Source organism: Lissotriton vulgaris, unplaced genomic scaffold, assembly GCF_964263255.1.
Source record: "Lissotriton vulgaris unplaced genomic scaffold, aLisVul1.2 SCAFFOLD_543, whole genome shotgun sequence".
Taxonomy (NCBI): Eukaryota; Metazoa; Chordata; class Amphibia; order Caudata; family Salamandridae; genus Lissotriton; species Lissotriton vulgaris.
Genome location: NW_028253785.1, coordinates 1,071,338 through 1,090,635, shown reverse-complemented (window position 1 = coordinate 1,090,635; position 19,298 = coordinate 1,071,338).

The window sequence follows — 19,298 nt, the reverse complement described above, 5'->3', positions numbered from 1 at the left end:
ACTTATTTAAAGAGGAACTCTTACAATCTCTCACTCTCACATATACTCACTTATATACATCAATACTCACATATACTAGAATAAAACATATTTAGTTACTGATAAAGACACTAGTGAGACAGTCATTCACTCACTAACACACACATATATACACTCATCCACCCTTACAATCCCACACATATGCTGTCTTCAAAACACATACAAACAGTGAGTCAGTCATTAATGCATCTATGTGCTAAGTAATACCCCCACCAAACCATACAGACACTCTTACTGATACTAAAAAAAACATCTAATAACCCATACACACACATATGTAGCTACTCACCAACCCATGCAGCCACTTATACACAAAGTGAAACACTGATACTTATATTTAAATATTTAAAAATTACTCGCTAATATATGTATTCACTAAGATACACTTAGTAAGCCAGTTAACCAATCAATTTTTTTTTTTTAAAACATCCATTTAGACACTTATTTAAAAATTTATTCTTCCATCGACCTTTACAAATACATATGTAAAACATATTTATTTTACAGAAAGACACACATTCACTGGGTGGTGTCATCAGTGATGTCATGAGTGATGTCACTGACCATGTCATGAGTGATGTAATATGTGACGTCATCAGCAGTGCATTGCAGGCGCGCAAGTTATAGTGAGTCCAACTAACTATAACGTGGGAATTTCAATGGTTTTATGTCAGTAAAATTTCCAGCTAACTATAACTGGTGTCAAACCTATGGTTTTTTCAGTGAATTTAATAGGTTTTTTAAATGCTAATTCCTAACTATATCTGGTGTGAAACCTATGTTTTTTTCAGTGAATATATATTTATACTGTTGTATATGTATACTTCATCCAATATGTCTGCTTGGTGTCTCTAGTCCTTTCTTAGTGTCCTCACCTTCTCCACCTCCCATACTACCTAAGAGTGTTCTGTCTTGTGTGTGAGGATTCCAGCCTTGGCAGTTGATAGTCTGGTCAACTGTGAGTTTTACTGCTCTGCTGTCTTAACTTGTCTAACTTAATAAATATATCTTAATAACCTGAAGACGTGCCCTGCTGCCTAAGTAATCTATTTATAACATGTATGTATGTATATATATATATATATATATATATATATATATATATATATATATATATATATATATATATATCCTACACTCCGTTTGTCTCCTAGCTCGCGTGCTTGCACAGCCAGCAAGCAGACTCCGGACACGGACCTCGAGGTGCATCAAAGATCTTTATTTGGCAGAAAGAGTCACCGACGTTTCGGCTCAACGGAGCCTTGATCACATGACAGCGTTTTCTATGCAAGGTACACCTTTTAAAGTGAAAGCAAGTGGTCAACTCAAATCACCTGTGCAAACTCACTAGTAGACATAGAAAATATACTATGTAATGCACCCAACTCCGTTTTGCATTTCAAATTTCTAAATAGATGTAAAATACATTTGTAACTGATTCGTATTTACAATATTTTATACAGATTCAATAATGGGTGTGACTCCATTTATAAATAAATTTCCTTGTAAAAGAATATCCTGGTAAAATACACATATCTATTATACATATCCGTCTATCAAAAGTCTTATTTACAAATATATACATCTCCTAACCGTTGTCTTTAAACATTTGTAAACATGAATTCTAATTTTTCTTTTCTATTTAGGAACCTCGGAATAATGGCTAGATCCATATAAAGTGCTATGTGCTGACTTTTTAAAGTGCATATCGTGCTTTAAAGTGCCTCAAAATGTGCAAAATTAGCAATATTAGTGCAAATGCGCTTATTACAATATACCTCGGTCCTAATCTGTTTCACTCGTAAACAGTGTATATTTACAAATATATAGGTTTCCTTTAAGGAGGAGAGTTACTTTGTCATTTGTTGTTATCCTTCCACAATATTATATTGAAACTTCTAATCATAGACGGAGAAGAATGGTATCATTTTTAACAAGACTCACACAAATCTGTATTAACAAATCCTATATGGGTGCCATGGTTTCCATGTCTCAATACCAGTTGTAATGGAACGAGTGGAAATAATAAATCAGGTCCTAAAAAGGGGCCTGAAACCCAAAACCAAAATATCGAAAAAATAATAAAAAAACAACCTTATGTTAAAAAACCCTTACAGTTCATTTCATTTTGTTGGTTATTAACCTGGTTGTGAGAAACAGTGCACAGTGAAAAAATAATAATATAACAAACATTGCATGTTCTTATAGCAGCATAATTTTTACAGTAATAATCATTGTGATTTGTGTCTGCTCGCAGCCCCCTCGGGATCTGTCCCAGCCATCTCCCAGCCGGGTGAGTGCCGTGGACATTATCCACGGGGGGGAGAGCACACAATCCTGATAAGATGAGTCATCTAGAGTAAGCAAGTGTGGAGGTCTTCTGTCACGTTCAAACCATGGGGCACCTTAGTATTGAGCAGGAGGATGTATTTTGTTTCCAGCTTTCTGAGTCTGGTTTCCCTATCTCCACCTCTTTTGGTATTGATGACTGAATCAATAACCCAGTATCTAAGACCACTGTTGTTACTTTGGTGATGGTCCTTGAAATGGCGCGCTACAGGATATGTGCTGTCCATATTAGTTATTGCTCGCAGATGTTGCAAAATGCGTTTATGGACAGCATTCCTGGTGCTGCCCACATACTGCAAGCCGCAAGGACAACGCAAAACATATATAGCGTATTCTGTCTTGCATGTTAGTACTTGGGTTTTTTTGATGTTCCTTCCCTGTGAATCCATCCCTGTATGTTTTGGTGTTTTCACCATGAGTACATGCTTTACAGATTTTACAGTTATAGAACCCTTTGTTTTTTTGCCACCACTCAGTTCTTGTAAAGGGATCCGGGTTAGTTTTGACTATGTGATCCCTTAAAGAGGGGGCTTTGCTGTAGGTTAGAGAAATAGACTTTGGTAAACTTTTGCCTATTACATTATCCCTCAGCACAATGGGCCAGTGTTTATTCACTATTTTTCTTATCTGGTGGTGTTGTCTAGTGAATCCTGTTATTAGTCTGAAGCATTCAGGCTCAACTTTATCAGGTTTAGATGTATCCTGCCTGGAAGGCTCCCTGTCCGCTTTCCTGATTAGGAGCTCCTCTCTACTCATTATCATGGATTTTTGCACAGCTTTGTCAATCAATTTTTCGGAGTATCCTCTTTCAAGGAATCTCTCCCTGCTCTCATTTTGTGCCTGCTTTAGCTCCACGGGGTTGCTGCATATGCGTCTTAACCGCAGCATTTCCCCATACGGGATACTGGAAATGAGGTGGATCGGGTGAGCGCTAGCAGCATGTAAAATGCTGTTGCCTGCTGTCTTTTTTCTGTAAACCCTAGATTCCAAACGACACCCCTTGGTGTAGAGTTCAGCATCTAAAAAGGTAACTGTTTCCTGACTGAGTGTCGCAGTAAACTTAAGGTTAAGGGGGTTATCATTGATATCCTCAATGAATTTAAGGGCCTCTTCCTGACTTCCTCTCCATATGACGAACAGGTCGTCAATAAAGCGGAACCATGCCACAAGATTGTTCCTAATGATGTGCTGGAAACCAAGCCCCAGGACCAGTTCCTCCCAAGCTCCCATGTGCAAACATGCGTAACTTGGAGAGAAACTGGCCCCCATTGCTACCCCCTGTTTTTGGCGGTACAACTGTTGATTAAACAAAAACACATTGTTTGTGAGACAAAAATTCAACATGTCCAACAACATTTTGGTGTGCTTTTCATTGCCTGGTTCTCTTCTCGATAGATAATACCGTATTGCATCAAGACCATCACTATGAGATATACTGGTATATAAAGCTGTTACATCCAGAGCTATCAGCCAATCCCCCTCCTGAATCTGTACTTCCTTGATTTTTACTAGGAAATCCCCTGTGTCACGTATATATGACCCCAACTGCTGAACATAACCTTGTAAAAAGTAATCTATATAGATTGAGGTATGTTCAAGAAGGCTTCCCCTTGCTGATATTATTGGCCTTCCAGGTGGATGGATGGGGTCTTTGTGTATTTTGGGTATGAAATACAAAATCGGTGTTACAGGGTGTTCAACCTTATATATATATATATATATGTGCTAATACTATGCTTAAAAACTTTGATAGAAAAACAGACATTTGAGGTGAGCAGATCTAGAGTGTCGCTGGTGTTGAGAGTGCTCTAACAGGGGCTGCTTTCCACCTAAACTTGAGAACTACCTAGAGTTCTCTCCTTCTTGCATAATTTATGCGTCACTCTATGCCTGAAAGGGTTTTGTTTTGACTTAATACTGGGTGCTCCCTTGTGTCTGGACAAAGCTATACCTCTCTGCAGAGCTCTAATTAGAGCGAAACACTGTGTCAGGGGTTGCTTTTACTCATTTCAGGTTGGCTTAAATTAGTATTTCACTAATTCAAAGCTGTAATATTGTGCCTGGAGTGATAAATGGCTTTTGTAATTTTACAGCTCGGCAAGGACAGCTCTGTACTAGTCCTATGCTTAAAGACATTGCTGTATAAATTGCAAAAGACTTTGTCATTTTCTATCTCGGCGTGGATAGCACTGTGCTAATCCTATTCTTAAAAACTTTGATAGAAAAACAGACATTTGAGGTGAGCAGATCTAGAGTGTCGCTGGTGTTGAGAGTGCTCTAACAGGGGCTGCTTTCCACCTAAACTTGAGAACCACCCAGAGTTCTCTCCTTCTTTTTTGTATAATTTATGCGTCACTCTATGCCTGAAAGGGTTTTGTTTTGAGATATATATATATATATATATATATATATATATATATATATATATATATATATATATATATATATATATATATATATATATATATATATATATATATATATATTACCTACTGGCGATAGCCAGTAGGTATATATAGTTAGGATTTTTTCTCTATGGAACTTTTGAAAATTCTATGCCTAATAACTTTGGCGTTTGTGGACGGAATCGGCTGAAATTTTCAGGAAAATGGCACATTTTGTTTCTGAGCAGCCCCTGAAAATTTGGTGGGGTTTCGTCAAGGGGGGGCTGAGAAAAAAGGGGGGTCCCAAAACGCGTTTTTTGCATTGAGTTTTCCATAGGGCGGTTGGACTCACTTTTAGCTCGAACGGCTGAATGGATTTGCACGAAACTTGGCAAAATTGTAGGGACTGTTAGCCCGATGTGCCTTTGCTAGGTCTCAATATATGTGCTTCAGTGGATTTTGAGAAATTAACGTTTAAAACAAGATATATATCTGTAACAGCGCTCCGGGCAGCGCTCCGGTTCGCGAACTTTTCGCGTATCGGAACTTTGCGAAGCGAAGCTGATTGGCTCTCCGGTGTCTGTCAACATTCTAAACAGTCCGGAGCGGCCGCCATCTTGTCTCTCGGTAGGATCGAGAGACAAGAGGAGGCCAAAACAAAGGGGGAAATGAAGGAAAGGGGGCAAGGTAGACCCCTTCTGACCCCCTAGGATTGATGAGGGGGATATTATAGAGCCACGCCGGGCCCAAAAAAAAAAAAAAAAAATCCGATTTTTTCGCCGTAGAGACGCGTCTTGGTTCGCGAACCGGGCAGCTAACCGGGCAGCTAACCGGGAAGCTAACCGTCAGTGTAACCCAAAAAACAAAAAATTAATAAATTCCGATTTTTTCGCCGTAGAGACGCGTCTTGGTTCGCGAACCGGGCAGCTAACCGGGCAGCTAACCGGGAAGCTAACCGGCAGTGTAACCCAAAAAAAAAAAAAAAAAATTCCGATTTTTTCGCCGTAGAGACGCGTCTTGGTTCGCGAACCGGGCAGCTAACCGGGCAGCTAACCGGGAAGCTAACCGGCAGTGTAACCCAAAAAAAAAAAAAAAAAATCCGATTTTTTCGCCGTAGAGACGCGTCTTGGTACGCGAACCGGGCAGCTAACCGGGCAGCTAACCGGGAAGCTAACCGGCAGTGTAACGGGAGTCTGAGGAGTAGCTGATTGGCTGTCAATATTGTAAACAGTCCGGAGCGGCCGCCATCTTGTCTCTCTGTGGGATCGAGAGACAAGAGGTGGAAAAAAAAAAGGTGTAAATGAATGAAAGGGGTAAGGCAGACCCCTCCTGAACCCCTAGGATTGATGAGGGGGCTATTAAAGTTCCCTGGGGGGTGAAAAAAAAAAATTTGCGATTTTTCGCGGTAAAGGTGCTTCCTGGTACGTTAACCGGGCAGCTAACCGGCAGCGTAACGGGAGTTCGACATATTGTGTTTTTTGAACGTTTGTGATATGTGCACGTGTGGATTTTGTCTAATTAAGGTTAAAAAAATATATATATATCTTTAAGCGTGTTCTGGCGCGCTTACGTTTTGGGTTTGGTTTGCGCTGCAGAGACGATACGTCACGGTTATGCGATGCATCATGAGGCGTCTCACGGGCTACGTGATACGTCACTTAATAAAGAATATATTTTACAGCTATAGATATTAGCTTTTAAAAAACCAATGAAATTCACAGAAAAAACCATAGGTTATAGACCATATATAGTTAGGAATTTGCATTTACAAAACCTTGAAAATTCACTGAAAAAACCATAGGTTATAGACCATATATAGTTAGGGATTAGCATTTAAAAAACCTTATTTTATTTGCACAAAACCATTGAAATTCCATATATAGTTAGTTGCACTAACTATATATCGCGGACCCGCAATCCACTGCTAATGATGTCACATATTACATCATTCATGACATGGTCAGTGACATCACTGATGACATCACTGATGACATCTCAAATGACATCACTGATGACATCACTGATGACAACACCCAGTGACTGTATGTTTCTGTAAAGTTAAAATATGTCTTACATATTGAAGAATGAGTAGATGTATAAGTGTCTGGATGAAGGATTTAGTAGGTGCATGACTGACTGTATGAGAGAATGATTAAATGTGTCTCACTGAGTGCATGGGTTAGTGATTAAAGTGTCTTAATTTGGCAATCAATATTTATGTTCTTCTGTAAACTGCTGCATGTTTAAATCAGTAGCTATATCAGTAACTATATGGGTTATTGAATGGTTGCCCAAGTATTTGTATGGGAGACTGAGTGTGTGTGTGGGTGGCTGGGAGGTGTATAACTCTGTGCATAGATGTGTGAGCGGTTGATTCCCTAGGTGTATGGGTTCAAAAGTGCATGTAGAAACAGCTGTATGGACAGTTGACTGTGTGCATGAGTATATTGGTGAGTGAATGGATATCTCAGTTCTACATGTCAAAGTAAGTACATATGTAAAACACACTCCATGTGAGAGTTGACATATATAAATAACTGAACATAAGAGTCAGTGAATGTGAGAGTGGCTGTATGAATCATTGTGAACTTGTATCAAGGATTGTATAAGAGAGTAAATATGTGTTAGTATATGTTTGAATAAGTAAGGTGTGTATAACTGTATAGTTAAGGAAATGGAGATGTGATTGATTCTTTGCATGACTGAATAGGTGTGTGAGTAACTCCATGGATGTGTGACAGTCTGTGAGTGCCTGTTTACACTGAGTGTATCAAAGGTTATATTAGAGTCTGAAGATGTATTATCATATAAATGATATCATCAGTGATGTAATCAGTAATGTCAAATGAGATGTCAGTGATGTCATCAGTGATGTCATTTGAGATGTCATCAGTGATGTCATCAGTGATGTCATTTGAGATGTCATCAGTGATGTCATCAGTGATGTCACTGACCATGTCATGAATGATGTAATATGTGACATCATTAGCAGTGGATTGCGGGTCCGCGATATATAGTTAGTGCAACTAACTATATATGGAATTTCAATGGTTTTGTGCAAATAAAATAAGGTTTTTTAAATGCTAATCCCTAACTATATATGGTCTATAACCTATGGTTTTTTCAGTGAATTTATATATATATATATACATATATATCCATACACAAGAGTCCCACCATGGGATTACACGTACTCTCAGGACAAATCCACACGGCAAGGGAATAATGGTCAGGAAAGTTTTACTGGCTTCCACGCTGTGTTTTACTGGCTTGCATGGAAGCCAGTAAAACTTTCCTGAGCATTATTCCCTTGTCGTGTGGATTTGTCCTGAGAGTGCGTGTAAACCCATGGTGGGACTCTTGTGTATGGACATTATTGCCGATGGGCTTCATTGGCGTACGCACCACCTTCCCAACTTTTACTTATTTCACGTTTGTATTGTTTTACAGTTTGAAAAAATAACAGTTTTAATGTTGGATAATAAAGGGAACCGGCCTCGCAGTGTAAACACGCTGCGATAAACGAGTTTGAACCACTAAAGCGGGAACTTGGTTTCATACGCTGCACGTAACAAACCAAACTAACACAGAAGAAATAACCATTGCCACATTGTCTCCATTGTCTCATTCATAAATAAAGGGTAAGAAACCCTACTGAAAGAGTGCAACAAGTGGAGATTGGTGCCTATAGACACACCTCTGTTAAGATTTTTAAATTGACAGGTGCAATAGTTTGTAACTCATTGTGTATTTAATTGTCTAAAATGGTGCAAACAATATAAGGAGAAACGGAAGTCTATAAACATGTATAGAAATCCTCACTTGCGTTAAGGCCCAGAGGAGTAATGCAGTCAAATTCCACTATATATCTTGTTTCCAATGATCTTAAGATGGCATCCCGATTCCCACCTCTTCTCAATGGGGGGACTGCATCTATAACAAAATATTTCAACAGCTGACTGTTGTTGCCATGATACTCCATAAAATGGCGTGCGACCGGGTAAGTGGAGTCACTGGTGTTGATGGCCCTAATGTGCTGGAGTATCCGTTTGTGGACCTGCAACTTGGTACTACCAACATGTCGCAGGCCACAAGGACACTCCAGCACATATACCGCAAACCGCGTTCTGCACGTCAGCTGTCTGGGGATAGAGTGGGGGATGTCAGAAAAAGGAATAATATATTCTGTACGACTCACCTCGTGTTTGCAAGCCTTACAAGATGTGCACTTGCGAAAACCCTTGCTGCCCTGTAGCCATGTAACATTGGTAACCACCTCAGGACTAGATTTAACTAAAGCATCACTCATCGAGCGTGCTTTCCTGAAAGCAATATCGGGCTTCTTAGACATCATTTTGCCGATGATGGGATCATGGCGAACCAAGTTCCAATTTCTATTGATAATTTGACGGAGAGCTTGGTGCTGTCTGTTATACGTCAAAATGAGTCTAACCGGTTGCTTGGTTTCCCTGGGTAAACCCGGACAAGATTTTTTGTGATGTAAGGCCTCCTTCCTTGGAACGGCGTTAGCTTTTCCAATGTCCTTGTCTATCACTGTCTCAGAATAACCTCTGGCTAAAAAGCGCTCTCTGCATTCCTGCTGGGCTTGTTTACAATGGGACTCAGTGCTGCAAATACGTCTGATTCGGAGCATCTCCCCATAGGGGATACTGCGTATCAGATGTGCCGGGTGATGACTGGTGGCATGCAGAACTGTGTTCCCCATTGTGGGCTTCCTATAAAGGACCGTCTCCAAATGATTATTTTTCACCACCACCTCCACGTCCAAAAAACACACCCGATCTTGACTAATGTTTGATGTGAACTGTTAATTAAATGCGTTGTTGTTGATATTATCAATGAAATCTACAGCCTGTTGTCTGGAACCGCGCCATATTAAAAAGATATTGTCAATGTAGCGGAACCAGTGTACCACATGCTCAACACAAATATCATGCAGGGCGCCATGAAGGACCTACTGCTCCCAGTAGCCCATATGCAAACAGGCATAACTGGGAGAGAAGCAGGCTCCCATGGCAACTCCTGTGATTTGTTGAAAATATTGATTGTTGAACATAAAAAATTATGGTTAGGGCAAAACGAAATCATGGCAATTAACATTTTGTTTTGTTCATGCATTTGAATTTGTCTGGTGCCAAGATAACATTTTATGGCTCTTAATCCATCGATGTGCTGAATACTGGTGTACAAAGCTGAAACGTCTGGTGTCACTAACCAGCATTGAGAGTCCCATGCCACATTGTCTAAGAAAGTCATCAGAATCCTGTACATAAGATGGTAAACTTTTAACAAAATCCTGGAGAAAGGAATCAATGTATATGGTAGTATTTTCCAAAAGTCCACCTCTGGCAGAGATGATAGGCCTGCCAGGGGGGGTTTGAATGTTTTATGGACTTTAGGGATCAAATAAAAAACTGGCATAACCGGATGATCTTGTTTAGGGAATTTGAGTTCATCCAGGCTCAATAAGCCTGCACTTCTCCATCCCATCAGGAGCGTATAGAATTCTGCCTGCACAGTTTTCCCCGAGGTGACATCACAATGTCTGTTGCATAAACCATCATTCAATTGGAGATATGCTTCTTAAAAAGTAGAGAGACTGTGGCCACAGAACGGCATTGCCCCCCTTGTCAGATTGGCGAGCAATGATGGTATTATCCGCTTGTAATTTCTTGACCAAATTATTGTAGCTGATGTTATGAGCCCAATATTTTCGTTTCTCTTTTAACATTGTGGTGTATCATTTTTTGATCCCAGATATCGTAAGTTCATGAAAAATATCGATATTATCATGTAACATCAACGGTGTAAAGGTAGATTTAGACTTAAAACTGGTATGACTTGGTGAATCCAGAACCAACTGTTCTTGAGATGGTCCCGAGCTCGAACCTTCATTCCACAAAGAAGTCAAATCTTGTTACAGCTCCAAGTCATTCTCTACCAAGCCAGAAGAAGTATCATTCACTACACCGCCCGTCATTTTGGGTTGAAATTTGTTGCACAAAAAATATGTTTTCAGTTTCAACTTGCGCGTGTATTTGAATAAATCGATGCGAGTCTTTGCGTAGTGGAAATTACATGCTGGACTGTAAATTAATCCTAATGAAAGAATGGCTATGTCAGATTGAGTCAGGGCCACTGATGTGAGATTGATGATGGAGGAGTTGCCTGCACTGAGGGGGTCATCGTTTTGTGTAATGACTGATTGTTTTGATTCCACCTCTTTTTGGGATAGTACTTCTTTTTGGGGTTTTCTTGTGCAGGCTGTGTTGCGGTGTTATTGACGCTTTTTGTTGATTCTTTTACTGCGGGCAGAGTGGGTTTCCTGGGTCGTAAAGTGTCTCGCCTGTCTTGCCGCAGACAGTCCACCTCCTGCACCAGCGAGAACCGGGTAAACCCCAATCACAGATCACTCCTTTCAGCTTCTATATATATATATTTCACAAAGTTGCACAAGCAAGTTAAAGCCCCTCTCCAACTCCAGGTAAGGAAAAAACCTTTATTTTGTGATAGCAGGCAGCTTACTATTTCGTTTGTGTGTCTGCAGGCTTTACGCATTTCAAGGATTCTCTCCTCTTCATCAGAAGCCTTTGATTCAAACTGGAACGTTCTGTGCATTACCCACATTACCCTGAGTATTTTTCATTTTTAGTTAATGGCCTCAGGTGAGCCTTTGATGTCAGTTCTTCCCGTTGCACGCTGGTAATTGTGGTTCATTTTCCGCACCTTTTGCGCCCTCCAGTGTGCCCGTTTTTAAACAATTACTGTAGGGACCATTTACAGCCCACATTGGGCTCACAAATAAGACTCTGCCTGCTTGCTTAAAATTCCTGCAGCTCCATAACACGAGGAGGAGATTCACCCCGCATGGCCCCTTTTGATGTTACGGTGGGGGGGGGGGGGGGGGTCGCTTTCACGACCCGGAGCGTGCTGTGTCAAGCATTTCCCAAAGTTGCTCCAACAAGTTAAAGCCGCAAAAAGCCGCACTCCAACTCCAGGTAAGGAAACAACCTTCATTTTGTGATAGCAGGCAGCTTCATATTCTGTTCGTGTGTCCCCAGGCTTTACGCATTTCAAGGATTCTGTCCTCTTCATCAGAAGCCTTTGATTCAAACTGGAACGTTCTGTGCAAAACCCACATTACCCTGCGCATTTTTGATTTTTAGTTAATGGCCTTAGGTGTGCCTTTGATGTCAGTTCTTCCCGTTGCACGCTGGTAATTGTGGTACGTTTTTCGTACCTTTTCCGCCCTCCAGTGGGCCTGGTGTTGGTGTGTATATATACCATATAATGGTAACTAACTCAGAGCCTTATGTAAAATCCTCATGGTGGCAGGAAAACAATGGTTTTTACAAGTGTAAAACTTGTAAAGCCTGCTAACATGGAATTAACACCAGGAGTTACAGAGATGGTTTCACTGATACACAGCACCCAATAAATCAAGTCCTAACATGCAAATCTGAATTTGCGGTGTATGTTTTACAGTGTCCCTGTGAAAAGAAATACATGGGCAGCACCAAACATGCTGTCCACAGAAGAATCCTCCAACACCTTCGTGCTATCAGCAATGGTGACAATACCTATCCGGTGGCTCGCCACTTTAGGGAATGTCACCAGAGCGACAACACCAATCTCAAATATTGGGTAATTGACGCAATTATCAACAGTAGAAGGGGAGGTGACAGGGAAACCAAGTTAAGGAGGTTTGAAACCGAGTATATCTTGTTACTTAACACTAAGACCCCAATAGGCCTTAACATCACGGAGGATCTCTATACTTGCCTGCCCTGACCCTTTTTCAATTTATGTCTCCTCTTCATGGTAGTTATGCGCGAGGGGAACCCGGCCGGGTGAGGATCGTGCAGGCACCATGAATTGGCTGCGACAAAATAGATAGTCCAGAATTATGATCGACTTTAGCTGTTGCTTTTAGATAAACCACTAACAAGGATTTTATGAATTCACCATGCACTTGTCAACATTGTTTAGTTTATTATTTTGGTTATGGTAATCACTATTTTTTCTACAGTAGCATGCACTATGGTCATATTGCTTTTTCTAATAATTTACAAAAAGTAGAAAATTCGATCAGAACATGAAAGTTGAATCTAACTTTGAAAGGCAGTATTGGATTAAAGACCAATATGAGTAGAAAGGCATAGCTACACTATGTTATGACGAGGTCTGACTACAGAATATGAGATTAAGGTTTCAATAGTAATATTGATCCTTAGGAGGAGATTAATTAGCATATTTTGCACATATTTATTGTAGATAAGTGATTGACATTTGCTTCAATTTGCACATTTTGCGATATTTGCACATGTTATTAGAATTGTCAATGATGTATATATGATGAATTATGCACTTGCACTTTATTCTATGTATTTCTCCTTTTCCCTCATATTTACAATCGTAAGCAGACTTGTCATTTTCATGTATTTTACAGTGATTGTTGTTGCCATTAATAATTCACTCATATTGGTATCCTTAAATATATCTATGACGTTGATTTCTACTAAGGGTATTTTACTATCATGTAATTTATTTCACAAAAAGTCAACGCTACCATTCAGTAGCTGGAAGTACATTTTCCATGTCCATGCTAATGATATTCACAGGTGATACTCATTATTTATCGTCACTAGCACTTTAAAAGGGCTGTCCTACTATCAAAACGTTGTCATGTGAACAAGGCTCCGTTGAGCCGAAACGTCTTTAACAGTACCTCTGCAATAAAAAGAAAAGCAAGAGCCCATTTGGTCCGTGTCCGAGTTTCCTTTGCTGGCTGGCGAGACTCGTTGCAGCGCAATACGAAAGCGGTATTCCTGATATATATATATATATATATATATATATATATATATATATATATATATATATATAGAGTCAAAGGTTTCTACAATATCTCTCAGAAGAAAACACACAAACACTTAGATCTCCCAAAAGCCTTTTAATTCGACAGTTTTAAGGCAATCACTCTACGCGTTTCGGGTCAGTGACCCTTGCTCACGAGTAAATTTTAACATCCCAAGTGCAACTTAAATAGTCATGTGATGGTTGTGCAAATAATGAAACAGAAAAACAGACTTTAACTGTGATTCTCCAAAAAATAACAAATGTGAGTAATTCCTTTTTACCTCCTTATGCATATCTTTTCTATTTAACCATATTCTTTTCAGTAATTTATGTTAACTCTTTTTTAATTCCAAAGGGTTTTAAGAGATTTCAACATGAAAATGAAAATGAAGACAGGGGTGTTTGAAAACAGGGGTAACTTTACATATGTTACTTTCGTCTTTGTTCTTTATAGATCAGGACAGACTCTAGTGACTGTAAGGTATCTAGCCCAAGTGGGCATCCTCAGCTATATTTTACCACATTGGTAAAATGCCCTGTTTGTATCCCCTTGTCGCAATTTCTTTTTCGCTCATTCTGGGCGACTAACTTAGAAAAAGTTATTGAGCCCAAGTGGGCATTTATTCCTCTATTTACCACAGTTTCATTCAATTTATGAAGAATACATGAAAAGATTCTCTCGGTATCTGCAAATTCTACCGCTTCTTTTCTTCATATGCTCTAGAGTAAAGAAAACAAATAAAAATAATAAATAAAACAACCTGTGACCAGATGTACTTTTAAAATTTCTATCTAGGAGAGATCAAAAATAGATAATCAACATTTCTTATTAGCAATTTGGATACCATGTAGACTGCTGCTTCTAAGCTCCTAAAACCGAATATGATCTTTATAAATCAAATTCTCCAATGATGTAAGCCATTTTTGTCCCCTGTTATGCAACAAAACAGTAACATTTCATTTGTAGCCGGTTAACCCAAATGTACTTCAAGCTCTTCATCGCAATTGTGCCCTAACGGAGTCATTGTCTTGTACTGAATGATTATTTTTGACTCTAGCCTGCGTAGGTTTTGGACTCTATTCCCCCCTCTTTCATCAAACTTAATCGTGTCCAACACACAAAAGCTCAGTAATGATGTATCCTGTTTATGCTGGCTTTGAAAATGTCTGGCGAACGGGTATGACTTATCGCCATTCTTTATTGCTCGTAAATGTTCCAGGACTCTGAGCGTAGCCTTTTTGATGGTACTGCCCACAAAACTCATGTTGCACGGACAGAATAGAGCATAAACCGCAAATTCTGTGTTGCAGGATGTGTGTTCTTTTATTTGGAATTTTTCAGCTTCTGGAGATAGAGTTACCTCTTTTTTATTGCGACTGTTCTTGCAAGCTTTACAGCTTCTACAGGTGTAGAAGCCTTGTATCCCCACTATTTTTGGGTTTTTGGTTTCCACTGCTTTGCAGAGTTGATATTTTAATGATTTTGTCCTTTTGAAAGTCACTTGCGGGAATAGATCAACACAATCTGTGATGTCTGGGTCAGTTTTCAGAATTGGCCAAAACTTAGTCAGACTTTTCTAATCATGTATGATTGATTACTATACCTTATTCGTTCTTTCTAAGAGCAAAGTCTCTCTGTCTTTTCCTGCCAGCGCTCTCTTTGCTCTGTTAATGATCTTCTCCGAATATATATATAAAGCAACCTCCGTTCCCTCACACGTTCGTCCTCTCTCGACCACGCACAGAGAGTGCTACTTGCCATTAGACCTGAGTGAAATAAACGGAGGTTTACTGCAGCAGATTTTGTGTCCGTGATTGCTTGACGGCTTGGAGTGTGAGGCTTTGGTGCATATATATATATATATATATATATATATATATATATATATATATATATATATATATATATATATATATATATATATATATATATATATATATATATATATATATATATATATAAAGCAACCTCCGTTCCCTCACACGTTCGCCCTCTCTCGACCACGCACAGGAGGCAGACACGGACCAGAGGTTGCCTTTTTCTTTATTCAGCTGTCGCCATAACGTTTCGGCCGTAGCCTTGATCACATGACAGTGCATTGAAGTGCAAAGTGAGTTTTTAAAGTGCAAGTGCCGTATACTGATTGGGTCATAGTTTAATCTGCAGTGAAGACAGACTTAAAGTTACATCATTTCACTGAGGCATTTTAACTTTTGTGCAAAGTACAAAATAAATAACACAATGTACTCTCAGTAGTTTAAAACTTGATAAAAATAATATCGGGTTAAATCCCATTAGCAACAATGTCGGGCTATATATATATTTGATACTCTGGGAACAAGCAGTGCCCCCATGTTAGTCCCTTTGAGATGCTGGTACAGTTTATCAGCAAAAAGAAAGGTTCCCTTTTGGCACCCCTGGCACTGTCCTTGCTACTCTATGTCTCATAGGTCATGAAGTCTGTGGCAGAAGCAGGAGGTGAGCATGGCTATTGGAGCTTTCTATACCTTCTTTAGCTTCCTCTCCTTGCTTTTCCCTTATCACCAAGGCAACAAATAGGGTGCTGTGGAGACAGAAATTGGACAACTGGGGAACCCTGTGATGTCACTGGTTAGGGGCAAAGGACACATATAAATGCCGCTTTTGTTACTGCTGGTATGTTGGTAAATCTGCATCCATGGTTGATGTCAGAGTGGCAGTGCCTATGGAGTAATCCACCAGAGCCAACAACCACATCATCTCTTGGGGGAAAGATTCAGCAAACATTCATATGGAATTAAATGTAATCTGAGTGATCAGAATTTGTTGGATGTATATCACTTTATTGAAGACAAAATACCATTCGTATCCAGAATATCGAATACAGCAATAGTGGAAATGTAATTAAATATAAATAAGTATAGATTTACTATTCTCAAATCCACAGCTACACTCCTTGATGATGCATATATGTCTAGGTACATTTACATGGAGTTAAGAACAGAAACTATATAGCCACCTATACATATTAACTTTCCAGATATTGTGATAGTCGCTATTTTGTCTACAATATTTTTGTAACACAATATTTAAAATAAAACATTCTGGTACAATCCCTCCATAGAGACTTGAAGGTTACCTGCTGCCCTATAAAATCCTCAAACAATGCATATATATGTAAAACAGCAAAGATGATATATCAGTATCACTTGTTACTTTATAATTGTTGACTGGCTTGCCTGGCTTGCCTGTGAGAGGGTCATTGGATGTTCTTTGAGTTAGAACACCTCCAATGGCTGACAAGGATGAGGGTTTCATTCACTGTATCCTGTAAAACGATCCCATTATAAAAGGTTGTCCTTGCTTGAGTTGGCCTGGTAACACCTGGTAGTTGGTTTCAAAAGGGGGGAGACGAGAGGACACTATTAACCACTCAAGATGGTGGAAGGTCCAGTAGCAGCTTAGTGTCCGTACTGAGTACTAGAGATTCAAACAAAAAGGGGGTTGCTGCACTGTTCCTGGAGAAAGATGAGGAAGTGGGGAGGGTTTTTCTGGCATGACCAAGGGTGATTTAATGATACCCTGGGGCATCCATTATGTTGGATGTAATTGCCTCACACACCCCGAAGAGTGTCATGCTTCATCATCGGCGGTTGCTCCTCGTCGGGGAGGCGGTGCAATCCCCGATGGGCACACCTCAAAGAGGGGCTCTTTGGCGGAGATCTTTTTTCCAACTGCCTTTTGGTGAAGTGGGGGTATGTGGGCAGGATGGTGTATTCCTGTGATCAGGTAATTAAAATGTAACAAGGGGTACCGGAATGGACTTTATTCTGGGGGTCCCCTGGCTACTGTTAAAAGGTGGGGCTAGTTTCCTAGGTGTCAACTAATTAAGTTCTGTGACCCTAGAAGAAACTAGAAGTGCATGTGGTCAACATGTTTCTCGCTAATGGTATGTTAACCGCGATTCTTCAGGACCAAAGTGAAAAACAACAACATGCTAGTATCATATGTGTTATGTTTGTTACCTTAGTGGATCCTCCTATGCCTATACATAGAGAAAGGATAAGGGAACAGTAATTAAACAGATATACAAGTCACAACATTGCCAGGGAGAAAAAATATATACATATACTTACATGCTGGTGGTACTGAGAGTGATTTTACACAACCACCGCATGCCAAGTGTATTGAGCGTGCAATGTACAAGGTGAAGAGCACACGCAATAACTGTAACTGTGACTAGGACTGTGATTAGTGAGGGTGACTTAAAAACATGAATGTAAAGATTTCTAGTTAAAAATGCAGCAGTCTTAATATGGATGCCTGCCTGTAGTTTGTCAGGTGCTGGGCAGGTCTTTAGTGCAAACACCAGTTGGCAACTTTTTAGGCGTAGCTACAAACTCCCACTGTGATCTGAGAAAATCGTTAATAGAAACACATGTTTGGTTCCCTACTCACCTACTGGTCATATGCTAGAGGCCACATGAGTGATCGGTGGGGCAGAACTACAGAGTTGAGCCCTAAGAGTGTGGCTGAAGTAGGGGTAGAAAAAACGTGTCCCTGAGTTAGTACAAGTAGGCTACACAAGACCAAGTAACTAGTGTGGAACTAATCACTTCCCCTCTATTTAGCGCTAAGTGCACTCACCTTTAGTCTTCTGGTTCACACGAAGGTTTTTTGGTATGGGTCAACACACTAAACCCTCACCTAAACTTCACCATGACATCCTCACCTCATGAAATCGCTTTCCTTGACTTAACTATCAGATTGGAAGCAGGTTCCATAAACACCACCATGTACCGTAAACCTACAGATCGTAACAGTCTCCTGCACTACAAGAGCCACCACCCTAGGGCCCTACGTACCAACTTGCCCTTTGGTCAATTCTTACGAATTAGGCGTAATTGTAGCGCTGTATCTGATTACAAGAAGGAATCCGCAGGAAACTAGCCCCACCTTTTAACAGTAGCCAGGGGACCCCCAGAATAAAGTCCATTCCGGTACCCCTTGTTACATTTTAATTACCTGATCACAGGAATACACCATCCTGCCCACATACCCCCACTTCACCAAAAGGCAGTTGGAAAAAAGATCTCCGCCAAAGAGCCCCTCTTTGAGGTGTGCCCGTCGGGGATTGCACCGCCTCCCCGACGAGGAGCAACCGCCGATGATGAAGCATGACACTCTTCGGGGTGTGTGAGGCAATTACATCCAACATAACGGATGCCCCAGGGTATCATTAAATCACCCTTGGTCACGCCAGAAAAACCCTCCCCACTTCCTCATCTTTCTCCAGGAACAGTGCAGCAACCCCCTTTTTGTTTGAACACCTGGTAGTTGTCACTTAAAATAGTCCAATAATACACAGTATGTCTCAGGCTGCCGCTCATTTTGGAGAAATTCCAGTCTGAACACCAGCCTGACATCTTCAGGCTGATTAACTTACATTTTGGTGAATTTCCAAAATGAGGAAAACCCTTCTCCTCAAAGGAAATTTGCCAATACAGAAGAAAAAAAAACAGGAAAAGGGAAAAGGAAGGGGAAAAAAGGAACAAGAAAATGGCACCAGAAAAAAGGTAAAGAAATTTAGGAGTAAGTGTACCCTCCTTGTCGCAAAGTTGCCAGGGCCTGTGTTATTGGCAGCTCTGGGAGACCAGGAGTGCAGA